Source organism: Aphelocoma coerulescens, chromosome 1 (genome assembly GCF_041296385.1).
Source record: "Aphelocoma coerulescens isolate FSJ_1873_10779 chromosome 1, UR_Acoe_1.0, whole genome shotgun sequence".
NCBI lineage: Eukaryota > Metazoa > Chordata > Aves > Passeriformes > Corvidae > Aphelocoma > Aphelocoma coerulescens.
Genome location: NC_091013.1, coordinates 7,903,127 through 7,920,643, shown reverse-complemented (window position 1 = coordinate 7,920,643; position 17,517 = coordinate 7,903,127). Strand labels below are relative to the sequence as shown.

The window sequence follows — 17,517 nt, the reverse complement described above, 5'->3', positions numbered from 1 at the left end:
GAGGTCTGCTGAACGAGCAGCGGCGCCACTGCCAGCCATAATTTCATTGCAACAAGCAGCAGACTTTTAACTCTTCGCACACCCTGTCCCTCCCCCTCCTCTCTCTCTCCCCACAAGCAGCTGCCTGTCGGGGATGCCGGCTCGCAGGGGACTCCAGAGGCTCGGCCAAACGCCGGCAGTGCCACAAGCGCTGTGCGCTGCGGGGACGGGAGGGACAGTGGCGGGGGCGTGGGGGGCACTGCACCTATTTATACCCAGCTTCCGCGGGGGTGGGCGCAGCCGGTCCCGTTATGCAACCCCGACGGCGGGCTGAGCGCCCCAGCGCACGGAGGAAACCGAGGACACGTCTCTCCCTCCCTCCTCCTGTCACCCACCGGGCCACCGTCAGCGCGCCCCAGGGCGCCGCAGCCCCCCCGGCCGCCCCCGCTGCGCTGCGCGGCGGGGCACGGAGCGGGGCTCGGCAGCCGGAGCGCGCACGGCATTTCCTCCGGGAGGTGTCTGGCCGATAAAGCCATTTGCGGCTAAATATAGACGGTGATGCACGGAGGAGGGAGGGAGGGAGGAAGAGAGGGAGGGAGGCGCGGGGAGGGGGGGGGGGGGAGAGAGTGAGACGCGCAACGCACACGCGGTTCCGCAGCGATGCCGCCGTGTGAAACCAGTTGTGAAAAGCGCCTGCAAGCACTAACCTGCCTCCCGGCGTGGTGCCGAGCGGGGCCTCGGCGTGCCGAGCCGAGCCGCGCCGGGAACACCCACTCACCTCCCGCGCTGCCCGCGCCCCGCCGGCCCCGCGCCGCAGAGGCAGGCACAGGCACACACCGCACCGCTCGGGCAGCTGATTAAAAAGGGAAACGTTTGGGTCTCCCTCGCAACGTCAACAGACTTTTGGCAGCCATTGACGCCAGCAGCAGCAAAGTTTTGTTAACACGCTCCTGGCGTGGAAACGAGAAAAACCCGATGCCCGCGGGGAGGGGGAGAAAGGAGGAGGAGGAAGACTCCACTTCTCCGTGCCTCCGGGGGAAAAAGGTGGGGATGGCATCGCCAACCGGGACAGGGCAGCCTCCTCTTCCCCCCCTCCCCCCCCTCCACCCCCATGACCCCGGGGTGCCCGGCGGCGAGTTTGCGAGGTGAAAGTCGCAGCGAGGGGCGGGGGGGGGAGGTGGGTTGGAGGAAACCCGGCGGGGCCGGTGGCTGCAGCGAGCCAGGAAGCGGGTCGGGAGGAGAATTGCAGCGGCGCACGAGTTCCCTTTTGGCGCCTTTACTCTTTTCCACCTCCGAGCTCCGCCTGGCAGCCCGCCAGTTTCCACTGCACAAGCCACGGAGCCGGCAGCAGCAGCGGCAGCGCAGCGGCAGCCGGCGGGGAGGGCTACGCAGGGTATAAAAAAAACCTCTGCGAGAGCCGATGGCACCAAGGGAGCGCCGGGAGCTTCGGCGAACAACCCGGCCTTTCGGATATTAAAAGCGATGCGATAAATTACCGGCTTCTGATCCCTCCCCCACATCTCACACACCCACACCCCCACTCCCCCCCCCCCGCCCCGTCGCCGCCCGGTTCCAGGCCACTGGAAGGATCATTTCTAGATTTGTGAAAATCCCTGAGAAAGAAGTGAAAAGCAGTCGGGGACTCGTAGCGATCTACTTCGATTAGCCCTCAGCCCCGTTCATCTGGAGCTTGATTTAAAGGGCAGCGTTCGCACGGTATTTATAAGCTTAAATACGGGCTGATGCTTATGAATGTGTTTAGGTACCTCGTTTATCTTGTACCTCCGACTTACATATTTACGACTTACAGAAACAACGATCTGTGCCACGGCTAGAAAGGAGACTTCAGAGACACCGTATTGCTGCACCGTTTACAATGCGCCGTATAAAGCTCTGGCAGCAGCCAGCGATCTAATATTAGACAAGTGTTTAAAGAACAGGGTTGGCTGCGCTTTTTATATATATATGTATGTATATATATATATATAAAAAATAAGATATACTGTGGGTTATTTTTTGCAATCTCCACACGACATCACCGCTAGTGACACGTTTTGTAAACCAGAGGAGGAAGCTGCAGACTAAGTAGCCGCCGCACGGATCCGCGGATTAGAGAAGAAGTTTGACCTTTACCCGGGACGTGTGGCATTTCATTTAACCATAAAGCTAAGCACAATGCGCCAGCGAGATCGCTAAACCGATTTAAAATACATATTGAGTCATGCACGACAGTAGTGCATCTCGGTTTAGGCAGCGTGCAGGCAGCACAAGGGGGTCGGCGACTATTTTAAGGCTCTTGCCGCAGCCACCCCCTCATCGTTCCCGTGTCCCCCCGTGTTCCCCCCTCCCGCAGCTCCCACACCGTCACGTGTCGAACAGCGACCGGGACTTTCTGCCGTGTAAACACGGCGCGGAGGAGCCGACCGGGGGCACCCGGGGCCGCCGAGGCAGCGCCAACGCCCGCAGCAGTGCCAGCGGGGCATCCTCCCCTGCCCGGGCACCGCCGCCCCGGGCTGCCCGCCGCTCTGCGCCCGGCTCCGGCCCCACGGAGACACCCCCGGTGCAGCGGGGCTCTGGCGGGGGCGGCCCCTCCGGCACAGGGGGCCCGAGGGAGCGGCGGCCCCCGCGCCCCCCCGCACCGCCTGTCACGCCTTGGACCCTGCACAGACAGGCGCTGCGCCGTGGCGGCAGCGGCGCGTTCCCCTTCCCATATGCTGCGAGGCGAATCATTGCATCGCTCTCAGCTGCCGGCGGCAGCCAAAAAGGGGGAGGAAAAAAAAGTTTTCAATTAATGATAAGCCTAGGAACTGGGGAAGGGGGCGGGGGAGGAGGCCAATGAGGGAAAGTTAAAATGGCTGGCGATCCTTCAAATAACCCTGGCTGCCTCTCCCTAGAGCCCACACGGCACTGCCTGCCGCGTAGCCTCGGGGGAAGACCCGGACCCCCAGGCACACGCTCCTCGGGGTCAAGGCTGCCTCAGGGGGGCCAAGGCTGCCTCCGCACACCGCGATGCCCATACCTGAAGGTTACGGGACATTCGCATGGCGGGGGGGCTCACATTCCCTCCCTCTCCCTCCGGTTAAACCACATCGTGGGGGTGCGACAGAGAGGCTGCGAAGGCTCCCACACACACAGCGGGGGGAGCTGAGGTGGCTGGTACCCAACTTTGAGGCATCACCGCATGAAGGATTTCCCAGAGATTCGCGGGAAACACCGACCTCGTCCGCCGCACTGGCAGCCCCGCACCACCGCTACGGCGCCCGCCCCCGGGGCCCCCTCTCCCCCCGATGCCTCTGTCCCCCAGGCGCACGCCGCGGTGGCGGGCGGGCGGGCGGGCGGGATACGCGCTCCGGGGGGGCCGGGGGATTCCTGCCGCCGCTCCGGCCGTGCCGGGAAACAAGGCTACTGGAGGAGGCGGTGGCGGGAGGAGGGAGCCACAAACGGGCTCAGCCGCAGGAACCCGCGGGCCCCCGCGCAGACGGGTCCCCCCGGACAGAGCCCGGGCTCCGTCCCGTCGCCCATCCGCCGTGGCATCTCCCTACCCAGGCCGTCCGCGCCATTTTAAACACACACAGACGCGCGCGCGCGCACGGGAGCGAGGTTTCCGCTGCCGCTGCCAGAGACAACAGGCAGCGACCGAGCCCGCGCTGCGCAGGCGGAGCAGCGGCAGCAGTGGGAGAGGGACACACACACGCAAGCACACACACCCACGCACCGCGGGCCAGGCAGAAATGTGCATTTCAGGTAATTTAAGGCCGCATTCCCGGCGCGGGGAAGGAAAAGCGCAGGCCTGCGTCCCCCCCAGCCCATTAACCCGCCGCGCACTCGGCATCCCGGGAGCCCTTCATTGTTGCCTTTATTCCATATGGCTTTTGCTTCCCTAGAGGGGGATAGAAAGAAAAAAAAAAGGGGGGGGGGGAAGAAGGGAAAAAAACAAAAAAATACCACCAAGCCGGCCCCTTCCCCCCGCTCGTCCCCCATTGTTCGTCCGCGGGAGGCTGGGAGAGCGCAGCGCCACGGGCTCGCCATTAGCCGGGCTCCGGCGAGTCCTCCCCTGCCCCCAATAGCTCGGGAAACTTATGAGGCAGGGTGGGGGAGAGCCCCCCCACACTGAATACAGAAGTCCCAGCGCTCATGCGAGAGTTGGGCGAAGGCCTGCGCTCACTTCCGCAACGTTATCCTTGCAGAAATACCGGAGCACGGCCCCCGTTTCCTTCCCCCAGCCCCCGCCGCACCCCAGGGGGGTGGAGTGATTAATAGGACGTACGCCCTTGGTTTCCCTCCGGCCACCCCGCACACCGCTCCCCGGCGCGGAGCCGCCGCGGCACGCTGGGCGGGGGCGGCCCCCCCACGCATCCGTCGGGGACGTTGGGAGATATTGATCACGGACGACTTCATTTTGCATAACTACGGCTGACAGGGCCTGTGGTTCCCTCATTTACGGAGCAACAGCTTCGCGGGGCTGAAGGATAAGGGAGCGGCTCCATCCGCTCCCCCAGCACCCCCTCCCTCCCCCAGCGCCAGCCTCGCAGCCCCGCCGGGGGACGGCGGCTCCGCGCCTCATGCAGCAAATGGCCGCGCACAACAGGCAAATATTAAACTTAGGTGCCTCCGTCTCTCGTTTTACCTAGCGCAGCCGGCCTGGAAGCCTCTCGCTCCCCGCAGGGCTTTGTCTGCACAGCCACGCGAGGGCCAGGGCCGGGGCACGGGGACCTTCGGCGACCGCATGCAAGAAAAAGTGCTTGGCAAGTTGGGGGGGCGGGTTCCTTTTTTTTTTTTTGTTTATAAATTCCCTCCTCCTCCTCCCAACAACAAACAAATAAACAGCTCGGTTTCTGCTGAACAATGCATAAAAATTAGCCTCGCCCCGAAGTTTATGTCGGGTTTATGGCGCTAACGTTTCTCCTTAATGGGAAACGCTTTCCCGAGCACTTCTGGAAAGCGCTGGCGAGCCCTCAGTTACGAAAGCTGCATTACGAGCACCTCGACTAAACGTCTCCGCAACGTGTCCCGACCTCGCATCCACCACCATCTCCAGACCTTTAGAGGAAACGCCTGTCCAGGGTGGGCAGAGCCAGCGCCAAACACCGCCCGACTCAGCGTGCGGAGAACACCAGGGGCAAAAAAAAAGGAAACCCAACAACACTCGAAAAAATATAAAGATAAAAAAAGGGGGGGGGGAAAGAGGAAGAAAAAGGACATAAAAAGGACATAAAGTTGCCGGTAGCAGCGGTGCCCCGGCGGAGAGGAGGCAGCGTGGAGGCCGCCACCGGCCCTGCCTTCCCATCCCGGCCCTCCGCACCGAAACAAAGCAGCGAATCAACTGCGATGCAGATGGGCGGCTATGAATTTTTTGCTGCTGCTTAGAGCTTTAATTACTCGTTCTTGATCCGTGGGACTACGACACGACACCGCCAAGGTTAAAATGCCCTGAACAGCTCTGAGCAGATGTGAACGAGTTGGCAGACGCGCAAATGAGGTCTGCCTCTAAGCATGATAACAAGTGACTAATACATTGCATATCGCTGAAAGAAAATTATTTTTCTCTAATTTGCATTAGCTTCTTTTTTTTTTTTTTAACGCCGCCGACATTCCCTCCTCAGAGGCAGCAGCATAATCCTGAAAATATTGCTCCGTGACTTTAAAAGATTTGGAAGGAGGCAGCAATTGCCAGTGTTTTGGCTATGCAAGTGTTTTGGCTATGCAGGCTTGTTTATCTTTCCGCCTTTGCTCCAAGGCGAAACTAGTTTCGCAAGCAGTATTCTTGCAGAAAAATGGCACATGTCATATAAAATACCAGTTTATAGGAATTGATGCTAAAATTGTTGAATGACTACTGGTGTAGTTCTGCCACTAATAGCACAGTGTAATCCATAAAGGACTAAGGGGACAGTCAAGGCCAAAAGAGAAAAAAACGTAATAGATTGACTGGAGAGAAATAGATAAAGACAACCCATCGACCAAAACGACTAAAAGGGGGGTGAGGCAGGAATAAACATCTCCCCTTACCTGCTTTCCACCCCAGAGCCGCCTTGTCAAAAAGACAGTAGTATGTGGAGGACACTTACTATGTAACACACAGAGGTTCTTGTGGGTAGTGAAATTATGTCAGGTACAAATATAGGCCAGAACCCAGTTCTCCAAGTTCCCTCGACTTTCCAGAGGCTCTTCTGAAAGGGCCAGGAGATCACTCTTGGTATTGGAGCAAACTTCAAGAACAGACAGCATTTTATATCCTACGCTCAGAAGGCAAACCGAGGTACTTAGATGCAAAGGCTTTGAGCAGAAAATAGCCACTCGGGAAATTTATGCACAAGTTTTTCACTGAAGACCTACTCCAGAGGTCCCTGCACGTCCAGGTTATCGGGGGTCGTAAGCTGCCATCTCAAGCGATAACAACTTCTCTGCCAACACGTGTTTGTGAGGGAAACGCGCTGCCAGCCACCGTGCCGTGCCGTGCCCCAGGCCAGCCGAGGCTCGGAGCCGGGCTGCCCTCTCCTGCCGCGGGGCTGCCGGGACGCCTCGCCCGCCGCTCCTGCAAAGTCACCGGGGCCGGCGCAAACCTGCCGCCGGGAGGGATTTCCCAGCGCCGGGGCCGGGCACGGAGCCGGCCGCTCCTCCAGCTGCCTCGCTGCGCTTGTAAATCAAGCGGAGGCGGAAAGAGGGGCCGGGGGGGAGGGGGAGGAACGCTTCTCCCGGGCCAGCGGCGTTTGCTTAAGCGTCGCGGCGGGCGGCAGGGAAGCGCGGCTGGGCGCCCCGCTGCCGCCGCTCGGGATGCCGCCGGGCCCCGGGGCGCCCCGCCGGGCCCCGCAGCGCCGGGCGGTGCCTCCGGGAGCGGCGGGGCGGCCCCGGGGCCACTCCGGCCGCAGCGAGAGCTTTTGTGTGCGAGTGCCGGCGAGGCGCGGGCTTTTCGCGCTCCAACAGCTGTCACATTATTTGCACTGGCTGTAAACAGCCTTCGCCTTTCTCCCTCCCCCCCCCAACCCCCGCCTCCCTTGCCACAGAGTTAAATCCAGACTAACAATCCCCAGTTAGAGATCAAACCAACAACAGCAGCATTGTGTCTGCCTTCATTGCTTTACCATCAACTACTGCAGCTGGTTTACTCAAAACAAGGAACACCCTCTACCCACCTCCCCCGCCCCGGGGCCAGAAACGTGCTTGTTCCCGGAGGTTGGCCAGGCGGAGCCGCGCTGCCCCGGGGGGTTCTGCGGGCCGGCCCGGGGCTGAGGGGTGCTGCTCCGCCAACCCGATGCCGGCGGGGTGCCGAGCGCCGCGGGGCTCTCCCCCACAGCACAGAGGGGTTTCCAGTCAGCACTCACGCCCGACGAAACGCCTGCACAATCACAAGTTGAGCTCCGCTCTCGGTCTGGCTTTTGGGAAAGGCGAGGGGGAACCCCGCTGTAGCGGGGAAAGCCGCGCCTGCAGCTGCGCAGCGCCCCGCGCCACACGGCGAGCTCGCCCCCGCGGCGCGGCGCGCCCCCGAGCAGCCCTTCCCCGGGAAAGCCGGGCTTCCCCCGATTCCTGCCCGGCCGCCTCGCACCGGGCCGCCGCCGGCAGCGTCCGACCTGCTGTCGCAGCGAACCTCCCGCCGAGGGGCCCCTCCGCCACCCCTGCCCGCGGCGGTGATCCCGCAACCCGCGGCGGCCCCGGCCCCTCCGCTCAGCCGGGCGACACGGCTTCCACCTTCTCCTTTCCATCGGAAGGAGAAAGAAAAACTGAGAAAAGAAAAATGCCAATAACCTAAAGCACGAGTCCAGCTTCGTTCATGATACAACCACCTGGCAGCAAAGGAGTGCGCTGCACGCTCTCAGAGGGCGTTTTTTTGGGCACAGCTGGAATTTGAGCGTAAATCCTCGTACCTCCTTCCCTGCCCTTACTTATTTTTACATCAGCAGCAAAGTTGGAGGAGACGTGGAATTTACTTTACAGAAGCATGGGGAAAATAAATCTGTTCGAGGAAACCTTTCCTTGCCCTGTCTGACTCCTAGCATTACCCAAACTGTGTATCTCTTAAGAGAAAACCAAGACACGGCAACTTTCTCTGAAATCTGTGTCCCGCACAAACTCTTTACGAGGCCACAGGAGCTGGAATAACACTCTCTATGTACCTCTATGCACTTTGGGAGCCGGCACCAGTAAGGAAAACCAGCTGATTTTATTGGAAGCATGTCTCCATCTTGGCCTAACTCCTGCCAAAGGGCAGCACTACCCAGGCAGGTAAGGTGCTTCACGCTCATGTGGTAAGTCTCCAATCGACTTCCGAATCAGATTCCCCGCCCAAAGATGCCAGTACATATTCGCAGGTCAGTATCATCGACTATTCATTGCCTATACGTAGCTAGAAATCTGCTGGCCTGGTAAAAACCACTGCTAACAGAACAATGTCAGCAAAGGCTGCAACACAGTCTTGTGAGAGACAGGCGATTCGTGCCTACTGAGGCTCTTTCAGCACAAAGGCTTTTAGAGGAAGAAGAGAGAGAAGGGGGGAAAAAAGGAGGGAGGGCTCTCGTGTTTCAGGGCTGCTGTCCCCTGGGAACCAAGAACCAAGTGTAGCTTCAATCAAATGCTGACTTCTCCTCTGGGAGCTCAGTAGGAAACCTGATCTCACTAGCTCATGCCTGCCTCCATGCATATAGGCTGGGTTTTCTTTCATACCAGCAATTTGTATAAAGAGGGGAGCCAATATAGTTTATTGCAAACGAGATCTCGCAGTAATGGATCTAGAGAGATATTTCTGTAGCTAAAATAAGACAACCTTCAGCCACCTGCTCAGGGCAGGCCGCGCCACAGCCGCCTCCAGCTCTGCACACAGGGCTCCGCTGTGGGTGCCCCTGGCACTGCACGGCACAGCCTCCCACGCATCTCCCTGAGCTCTGCATCCTCCCCAGCTGGCAGCAGCCACCCTCGGTTGGGGTTTTGTGCAATGCCAGGTTACACTCCCATTAAAACGTTTACCCTGGGAGATCACTTCCTGCTTGCAAGTACTGTTCCGGCTTCCCCTGCTGCTCCCAAGTTTAGCCAGAGGTATTTCTCTCCAGCGAGGCGTGGAGACCCCGGGAAGCATCCACCCCTGCCCACTGGTCCTGGGCTGCCCTGGCATGGCAAAGCATAGCACAGCACAGCACAGGAGGTCTGCAGCGGAAGGCAGGCCAGTCCTTCAGGCAGAGCTCCGCATAACTTCACACCGGGCTGCTTAATTCCGTACCGGGCTTTGCTAATCCACTTTGTGCTTGACTACTGAAACGGGAGGAAAGGAAAACACTGCACAGGGAGCACAACCAGGCCAGAGCAAGGTGAACCTGGGGGACTGCAGCCTGTGGGAAGGGCTTTCCCCAACACCCAGCTCAGCCTCCTACTGCTGTGGGCAAGCTGGAGAAGCTTAAAGCACAACCCAGCACACCGGGGCGTGGGAGCAAAGGGGATTGCCCGAGGATCAGAGATCCCTGTAGGATCTCTCCATAGCTGGGAGCTTTCACATGGAGAAAGTTTGGCTCAGGGAGGGAATTTACACTTAGAAAGAAGAGCTCAGCCCACCCCTTCTTGTGCCATTAACAAGTTCTTTGTGAATTTCAAGGAGAGCTGAGAATACATCCCCCCAGCTTTGATTTCACTTCTCTGTCCCTACCTGTCACCATACACAAATGCCTTACTCAAACCACGACTAAACAAGCCCCGCAGAGCTCTCTCAACCCCTCCAGGAGACTCCCAGATGCAATGCCACCCCACCCCTGGGGAACACAGAGGAAACACAGCAGTGGGTGAGGGACAGGCAGCCCCATGGCACCTGTCCACACAGGCAGAAGGACACCCATAGGGCTGCCCCAAGCATGGAGTTTGCTCTCTGTGCAAGTACAGGCGTACTTCTCTATCAACTATGCCTAGTGCCATCTACTCCAATACTCCCAGTGAAGGTGGAATTCTGACTTTTATAACTGAGGGTACAGGCCCAAACGTTTTGTAATATACAAATACTTGAAAGGCATACAAGGTCCCCAGGTGAGGTACTGGGGTACAACCACAAGCTACTCCAGCTGAAAATGAAAAGCAAACCACGCTCTGAGAAAGAATGAGCTGGCTGGCAGAGTGCAACCCACCGTGGGCTGTCTAGAGGTGCATGGGGAAAGACCCCACCACAGCACTGAGCTGGTGCAGCTCCTGGATATGGGAGATTGCTCCTGGATATGGGAGATTGCTCCAAGGGCAGCAGAAGCCACAGGAAAGAGAGCACCAAGGCTGGGAGCACTCTCGCCCTCCTGGCCAAGGAGAAGGCACAGGAAGCACAATGACAGGCTTTCCTGATGCAGGCTCGGCCGTGGAGCACAGCCCCGAGCCTCCCCTTTCCCCTGTGCTCTACTGAACACACTCAGCTCTTTATACGAGCTGTTCCCAGCGTGGCTGGTGGATTCTGCGCTTTCCACTTTAATTGTCTTATCCAAATAAAGCTTTGTTTTCCTTAGCACGACAATCCCAACATTCAGACGGAGATTTTCATTGGACAGAGGAGATATTTTATTCTCTGATTGTTTGGGGAGTCAGGGCTTACACGGAACAGCCCCGGCTTGTGTGCCTCCACTCACAATGGGCGCTTTGCAGCCCCTTGTCCCATCGTGTAGATTCATTTTACGGAGTGATAGGGATGAGAATCATGTTTCTCTCAATTTCATAGCTTTCCAAGTCTACCCTAGACTTTAACAAGTCTTTTAGTTTGCACCTAGACAATAAATTTAGTTTAATTTAGCTTCCGGTCTTTAATTTTAGCAGGTCTTCTTTTTGCATGCAAATCAATATGGCAATTACCATCTAAAAGCTCGCCCAGCCCTAGGTCAATGTAAATTGATCATTGTCCGCCTTCTACAAAATAACACCGGGAGTCTGTGGTGCATAATGAGATTATACTGGAAACTGTCTTTCAGATCACAAATTATATTTCATGCTGTCAGGATCTTTTCCAAGCGGACTTCCTTGCATGTCTAATCACACAGCACCAAATCTGTCAGCTCATGAGGTAGGTTTGGGGTGCAAAGAGTGAAGGAGGAGTCCCAAATAATTCAGACAACAGTTTTGGAACACAGGCGAGCAGGTACGGAGGCGTGCTCTCACTCACTAACTTTTCCAGCAGTGGAAGAGAGGAGGGGAAAAACATCTCCACTCAGCCAAGAACTGCTGTCCAGCAAACAAGGAAAAATGAATTCCCTGCTGGAAAGCAGCAGAACTTTCCTAAAGCCACATTTGCAAGGAGTTCTTGGCCTCCTCCTTTCCGTCCCCACCTCATCTGCTCGGCCATTCAAAGGAGCGCTGGCTGCCTGCTCCGGAGAAACCCGACGAAGGATGCACTCTCCTGGCAGAGACCTCCCTGCCCGCCGCAGCCCGGGGACCTGAGCAGGTCAGGTCGGAGGGAAAGGTCGCTCCGGAGCAGCGGCTGCTGTAAGCCGGTTCCCTGAAAGGCCAGAGGATTAACGGGATCTGCTCACGGCCAGGGGAACTCCCCCTGCCTGCAGCCCGGGCCTCCGCGTTCCCTCCGGCACGCACACGCGATGCAGCCAGCGAGCGCTGCTAGGCGTAGTTAAAAAGGGTAAGCCCGGCTCTCCGTGCCACTACTCAGGTTCTTGCAAAACCAAGAAAGAGGGGAGCAGGCCTGCTCTGGCCATCAGTTATTTCTAAAGCAACACCAGCCTAAGGAGGAAGTACTAAACTCGGCTTCATGCTGCTCTAAGCCCACACTAAAATGTGATGTATTGCAGTGTTCGGGGGAAAGACAGCACATCGCACATCACCTGTGCAACCCAACTATGCTGCAGGGTCCCAGCAAGAGCACAGACCTCTGTCGAGACATGCAGAAACTGGAGATCGCTTGTCCTCCACATTAAGCACCGATTTACTCCAAGCCATATTTAGTCTGAGAGCAACGTGGCTGCTTAGCTACGACCTGAACTGCAGCCGGCCTTTTGCCTGTCTTTGCAGGGGCCACTCATCGGTCAAAGTTGAGAGACCTTGTAAACGACAGCCACAGATTGCCAAAACTACTTTGGTATGTGCAGCACTCAGTATTTTGGGCTGTGGTGACCTGGGTCCATTTTCTCTGCAAACAGAGACATGAAAACGTTAACAACTTTGTGCAGTCTCACAGCTGCACAGATCCAGAAAGTTTGCTTGCATGGACTGTACAGGAGCCCCTGCAGTTCAGTCACTGTTAGGGGACCTTGGCTTCCTCACCAGTCTTCAAAAAAAGTGAATTATCATGGGGTGGAGGAAGAGGAGGGAAGAGGGATGACAATTTTGAACCTGCCTGAGAAGCTGCAGCTCTTGGCACATTCTGGTAAAGGCAGATAGAGTGTGTGACACGGAGCCTGGATTGTCCACCAACACAGGAATAAAGCCAAGGCACCAGTATTGTTTCAAGACCCAGTCCATATTTGGGCATTCAGCTCACACATCACAGTATTGCTTTAAATATTAGAGACATTTGCCAATGTGGTTCATAATGCACTCAAATGGGAGAAGTCATTTCTGCTCGCTCTCAGATTAGTGGCTTGGTCTTGATGGTGGGTTTTTTTTTGGGGGGGGGGAGAAGAGAGGGAAACCCTGCTGAGTCTGTTTGCGCTGGTCTCTATTAGATATGCAACAAATCTGCCATTTCCGGCGTTGCTTCTATCTAATTAGAGATGTATTTAGATGTGACGTGTAAATAAGCGCTGAGCTGCCTGCTGCCCTGGCTGCGTGGACTGCTCGGGAGCATTTCCAATAAGGCTATAGCGCCCGGAACCAGGGCTCAGACAAAGAGGGATGGGAATGGTCTGCGCTGCAGGCGAATCCAACAAAACCAGCTTTTATCTATCGCTCTAAAGCCTTAACTGCTTTTAATCTGTACCGCCCAGGCTTGCACGCCAGGATCGCATCTCATCTCATCCACCGAGGACGTCTCAAGCACAAAAGGAAGCGCACACGCACGGAGGAGCTGCCAACAACCCCCGGCCCACCCGAGCTGCAACACAGACCCCGCTCTCCTGCTGCCCTTGCCTTCCACGAGGTGTGTTTGCTACCGAGGTGTGTTTGCTACCGTGGGCTTCCAAACACCCCGAGGCAGGTACGCCCGGCTCCTGCCTGCACGGACACGAGCCGAGGGCTGCCCCACGCTGTGAGCACACACGCGGCCCCGTGGGGAGAAGGGCGCCGAGCTGCCGGGGTAGAAGTTGACGGAACCCGAAGGCGGCCACGGAAACTCGCTCCCCCCGCGGGCCCGGGAACCTCCATCTCGGGATTTCCACTGCGGCCCGCGGGAAGAAGGGGGACACGGCAGGGCCGCGAGGGGCGGGGAGCCCCGGGGACGCCCCCGAGCCCGAGGGCGCCCTGTGGCTGCCCGACCCCGGCTCCAAGCGCTCCTCGGAGTTTCCAGAGAGGAAACTCCTGGGAACGAAATCATCTGGCACTCGTCTCGTGAACTCTTTTCCTGTTGTGGGAAACATCTCTTATAAAGCCATTAGATGGACGGGGCAGCGCCCGGGCCCGAAGGCGCGCTACCCCGTCCCCCCCCGCTCCGACATCATCCCTGCGATCGCTGCTGTGCTACCACATCGTTCCAGGCCGGGATAGCCAGCCCCGATCCCCTCTGGCGTGAAGGGTTAACAACCATCACCACAAAAAAGAAAAAAAAAAAAAAAGGCAAGAAAGAAAGGAAGGAAGAAAAGAGGAGGGGGGGGAAGAAAAAATATCGCGGTGACCTTTTCCTCTCCGTCTCCCCCACTCTCCCTTTCAGACTCTGGTTCCTGAGCTCGCAGGGAGCCTGAGCGGCTGTCTAGACCGATCTATCACAGATGGACAAACAATACCAGGAGAAGCCCCTGCCCGGTCCCTCAGCCTCCACCACTCACCTTAGAAATGGCGAAGAACAGAAAAGTGACCGCGATACAATCCTCCCCGGTATATTTATAGCCTTCCACACAGCCCACCTTCATGCCTGACAAATGAGATTTTGTCTGCTCTCTCAACGTACGCTCCAATAAACACACACACTTTTTTTTTGTGTGTGTGTGTCTTGTTTGTTTTTTGTAACATTCCCGGCTCGTCCCTCCGATCTCGGGGTGGGCAAGGGCCCACCACGCCCGTGCGTGACGGCAGGTTTGATAGCGGGGGCGGGAGGGACTGGGGGAGCAATAGGAATCCCGGTCACTCGTCCATATACAACCTCCCAAGCTGGAAGCTTCAATGTCCGTATTCATCACGCCCCTTCGCACCCAGCTCCCCTCACCTGAAGTGCTCCCTGGTCCCTGCCAGCCCTCCAGGTTGCGTATTAAAGAGGTATACGGGGCGAGGAGCCGGAGGTCCAACGCTGCAAAAGGCTGGGGAATAACTAATGAGCTGTGCAGCCCATTGATCCGGTGCATACTTCCTAATTAACTCTGAGTCACCTATTTGTGACAGCAATTCAAAGAACTGCACCAGGGATAAACTGCAACCCCGGCGCGCGAAGGCAACCCGGCGGGGGGGGCGGGGAGAGAAGAGGCGGCGGGCGGGTGGGGGGGAGCTAGGGGAGGAATTTGCTCCTAATCCTCCTAAAAGCAATTAGGGTGAGCGCTGCGCTGGCTACCTCTCGGGAAGAAAAAAAAAAAAAGGGAAAAAAAAAACCACCCAGCGGCTCCAACAGCAGAACCGAAAGGAAATGAATCGGTGTGTCGCAAGGGCGACAGCACCGGGCTCCAGACAGACAGGCAAGCCCCAGCATCTCGGGGACGAAAGTCGGCGAGAGCGGCGGCCGGAGGAAGCGGAACGCCGGGCTCGGCGGGCAGCGGCGCGCACGGAGCTGCGGGAGGAGCGCGGGCGGCGGTGACCCGGGAGCGGCGGAGCCACTGGCGGGGGGTGCGGGCGCTGCCCGGGGGACCCAGACCCCGCACCGCCCGCCTGCTCTCGCCCCCAGCTTTGTTCCCAAGCGGCTCTGGCGGGGCATTGCTCTTCCCGGCCGCCCCCCGCGGTAGGGCCACGGGGAGGGGGCGGGGAAAAAAAAAGTTAATAGAAACCTTTGGAAAATCCGGGCTTGGCTACGTGGTGCGGGTTGGGCTCCCCCCGCCCCCCCCCCCCCCCCCCCCCCGCTTTTTTAATGCAAACACGAATACAAAAGCTGCGGGCTCTAAAGAGCAGATGAAAGCAATGAACGGAGTTTCTGGAAAAGATTCATTAGTGGGAATTAATGCTGCGAGGAGCTCCGAGGCGATACCATTAAAGTCAGTCCCCACACTCTGTCAGTTTTACACTGCTCACTATGGTCGGGGCTCTTTTTTTCTTGTCGGGGTAGATGGGGGAGGTGCTCTTCGCCTTCCCCTCGCCCCCTCTGCGATCACCAAACCCGGGATCCGACAGACATCGCGGAAACGAGAGGGAGGGAGGGAGGAAGGAGGAGGGGAAAAAAAAAAACAAAAAAACCCAACATACACACATCGAGAAAGAAAGAGGAACGTGAACGCTCCGCAGCCCTCGCCCCCGGACTCGCTCCGCGAACATCAAATGCATGCCTCATATGCTGCGCAGAGCCGCCCCACTTGGCCCTGGCTTCACAAAGCAGCCTCCGCTGCCTCCCCGCCTGGCCGTCCCCCTCCGGCCGGCCCTTTGATGGCAAGCCCCGAGCCTCCCTCCGGCTCGCTCACCCAACTCCAAACTACATTTTCGGGCTGACAAAACTTCCGTGTCACGCCGGACCTCACGCCAGCACAGCTCCGCGCACGGGAAAGCCCCGGGCCGCCCTGTCCCACGTGCGCCGCGGCGCCCGCCCCGCCGGGGCGGAGGGACAGGGGGGAGCAGCGCCTCAGGTTCTCCTGGCGGGGACAAGGCAGCCAGCAGCGGGCTCTCCCGGCGGGAAGAAGGCAGCCGGCAACGGGATTTCCCCGCCGCTCACCTGCCCGCCGCCGCCGGACTGCGCGCTGCTGTCGGCGGGGAGCGCGGAGCCCGGCCCGGGAGCTCTCCCCGCTCCGCGAGCCGGCAGCGCCGCTCCTTGCTCGCCCCGTCCCACGGGAGCCCCCGTAATGCCGCTGCTCCGGAGCCTTCCCAATCACAAAGTGCGAGACGACGGGAACACCGCCACCACTCCCCACACGGGCGCACCGGAGCCGACAACGCGACCGGGTGCTTCCCCCCGCCTCCACTGCCCCAAACAGGCATCTTCACAACCAACTGCCTCCAAACTTCCCCTCCGACACCGCAGCCCCGGAGGCGCTCCGCTAGACCCTCCTGCCCCCGCCGCCGCTCGCCCGCCACTCCCGCCCGAGCCCCGCTGCCCCGCGCCGTAACTTTCTGCCGCGCCGCCGCTCTGCCTTCCCCGCGGCCGGCCGAGGGGAGCCCCGCGACCGCCCCGTCACCGCGGGACTCGGCGGCGGCGGCGGCGCTTCCGCACGGGAGCTGTTCGCGGAGCGGAACACTGACCTTCCTGCCGCGCCGCGGGGCTGTGGCGTGCGCGGTCCGAGACGCGGGTCCCCACACCGTCGCCTGGCCCTGCTGCTCTCCCTGGAAGGGCAGCCCCGTCGGGGGTGGGAGGAAGAGGCGAGAAAAGTTTCACGATCCCTCTCCCCCTCTCCGTGGGTGCGTGTGTCGCGGCTTGCCCCAGCGCGGGCGGGTCGGGGAAGGGGCGCGGAAAGACCAGGGAGCTGCGGGGCGCGGGGGGCAGGAGCGTGGCCACCCTCTGCGCCGACGGGGCAGGTGCCCGCGGGAAGGGCTCTGCTCCTCGGCTCGGCTGGGATCAGCAGCGGGAGTGGGAGCGGCAGCCCGCGATGCTCATTCCGGCTGCCGGCTCTGGTTTGGCAGCGCCATGTTGCTGGCTTGCTCCGGGCGAAGTTCCTGCGCTGGCGAGCGCGGCGCTCCCCACATCTCGCCCGCGCCGCCGTCTCCCGTGCCCTGGCCGCCGCGGCTTTGTGTGTGTGTGGCTGGGGATTTAATTCTCCTCCTCCTCCTCTTCTCCTCCTCTCTCTCTCTCTCTCTTTTTCTTCCTCTCCCCCCCCTCCCCTCTTTAGTCCGCCGGGAAAGCCGCTCTTCCTCACCTTGCCGCTGGGAGACCGGGCTCCGTCTGCTGCACGCTGCGCTCCCCTCGCATCCCCCCTCCCTCTCTCCCTCCTCCTCCTCCTCCTCCTCCAGCCGTCGCCTCCCCTCCCTTCCCCTCCCCCCGGGCAGGCGCTGCACCGAGGGAGCCGCCGCCAGCAGCAGCAGCGGCAGCAGCGCCGCCACCGCTTTTTCCCTCAGCAAGTTTCCCCCTCCCCTGGCTGCGTTTCCCTGCTCAGGCAGGGCTCGCCCGGCCGCTCGCCCGCTCCCCCCCTTGCCCTGACTAATTGATTTGCCCCCCCTCGCCGCGCCGCCAGCCCCTCGCCCGGCTGGCACAGGTCGATGCCAAGCTGCGGCGCCCCGGGGGGGGACTCCGCGCTCCCCGGCCGGCAGGAGGGGAAAGCCGCCCCCCCCGCCCCGCCGATACTCCCCTCTCTCGCTACCCAGAAGGCCAGTGGAGAACCGCAATTACCATAAAGCTCCGTTCACTCCGCTCCGCCAAGCTGTCAAAACCCCGGC

The 17,517-nt window shown here is 59.5% G+C and overlaps 1 protein-coding gene across 6 annotated transcripts in view; it reads right to left on the bottom strand.

The window, feature by feature from the left end:
* BCOR (BCL6 corepressor) overlaps positions 1-17,057 on the bottom strand; it is a 58,793-nt gene extending 41,736 nt beyond the window's left edge. For 3 of the 6 annotated variants that reach the window (XM_069028344.1, XM_069028138.1, XM_069028274.1), the window contains exon 1: positions 16,390-16,982. The gene's annotated coding sequence lies outside the window, so the exon portion shown is untranslated. The other 3 variants (XM_069027993.1, XM_069028213.1, XM_069028070.1) reach the window with 2 other exon arrangements.
* Positions 17,058-17,517: the final 460 nt, after the last annotated feature.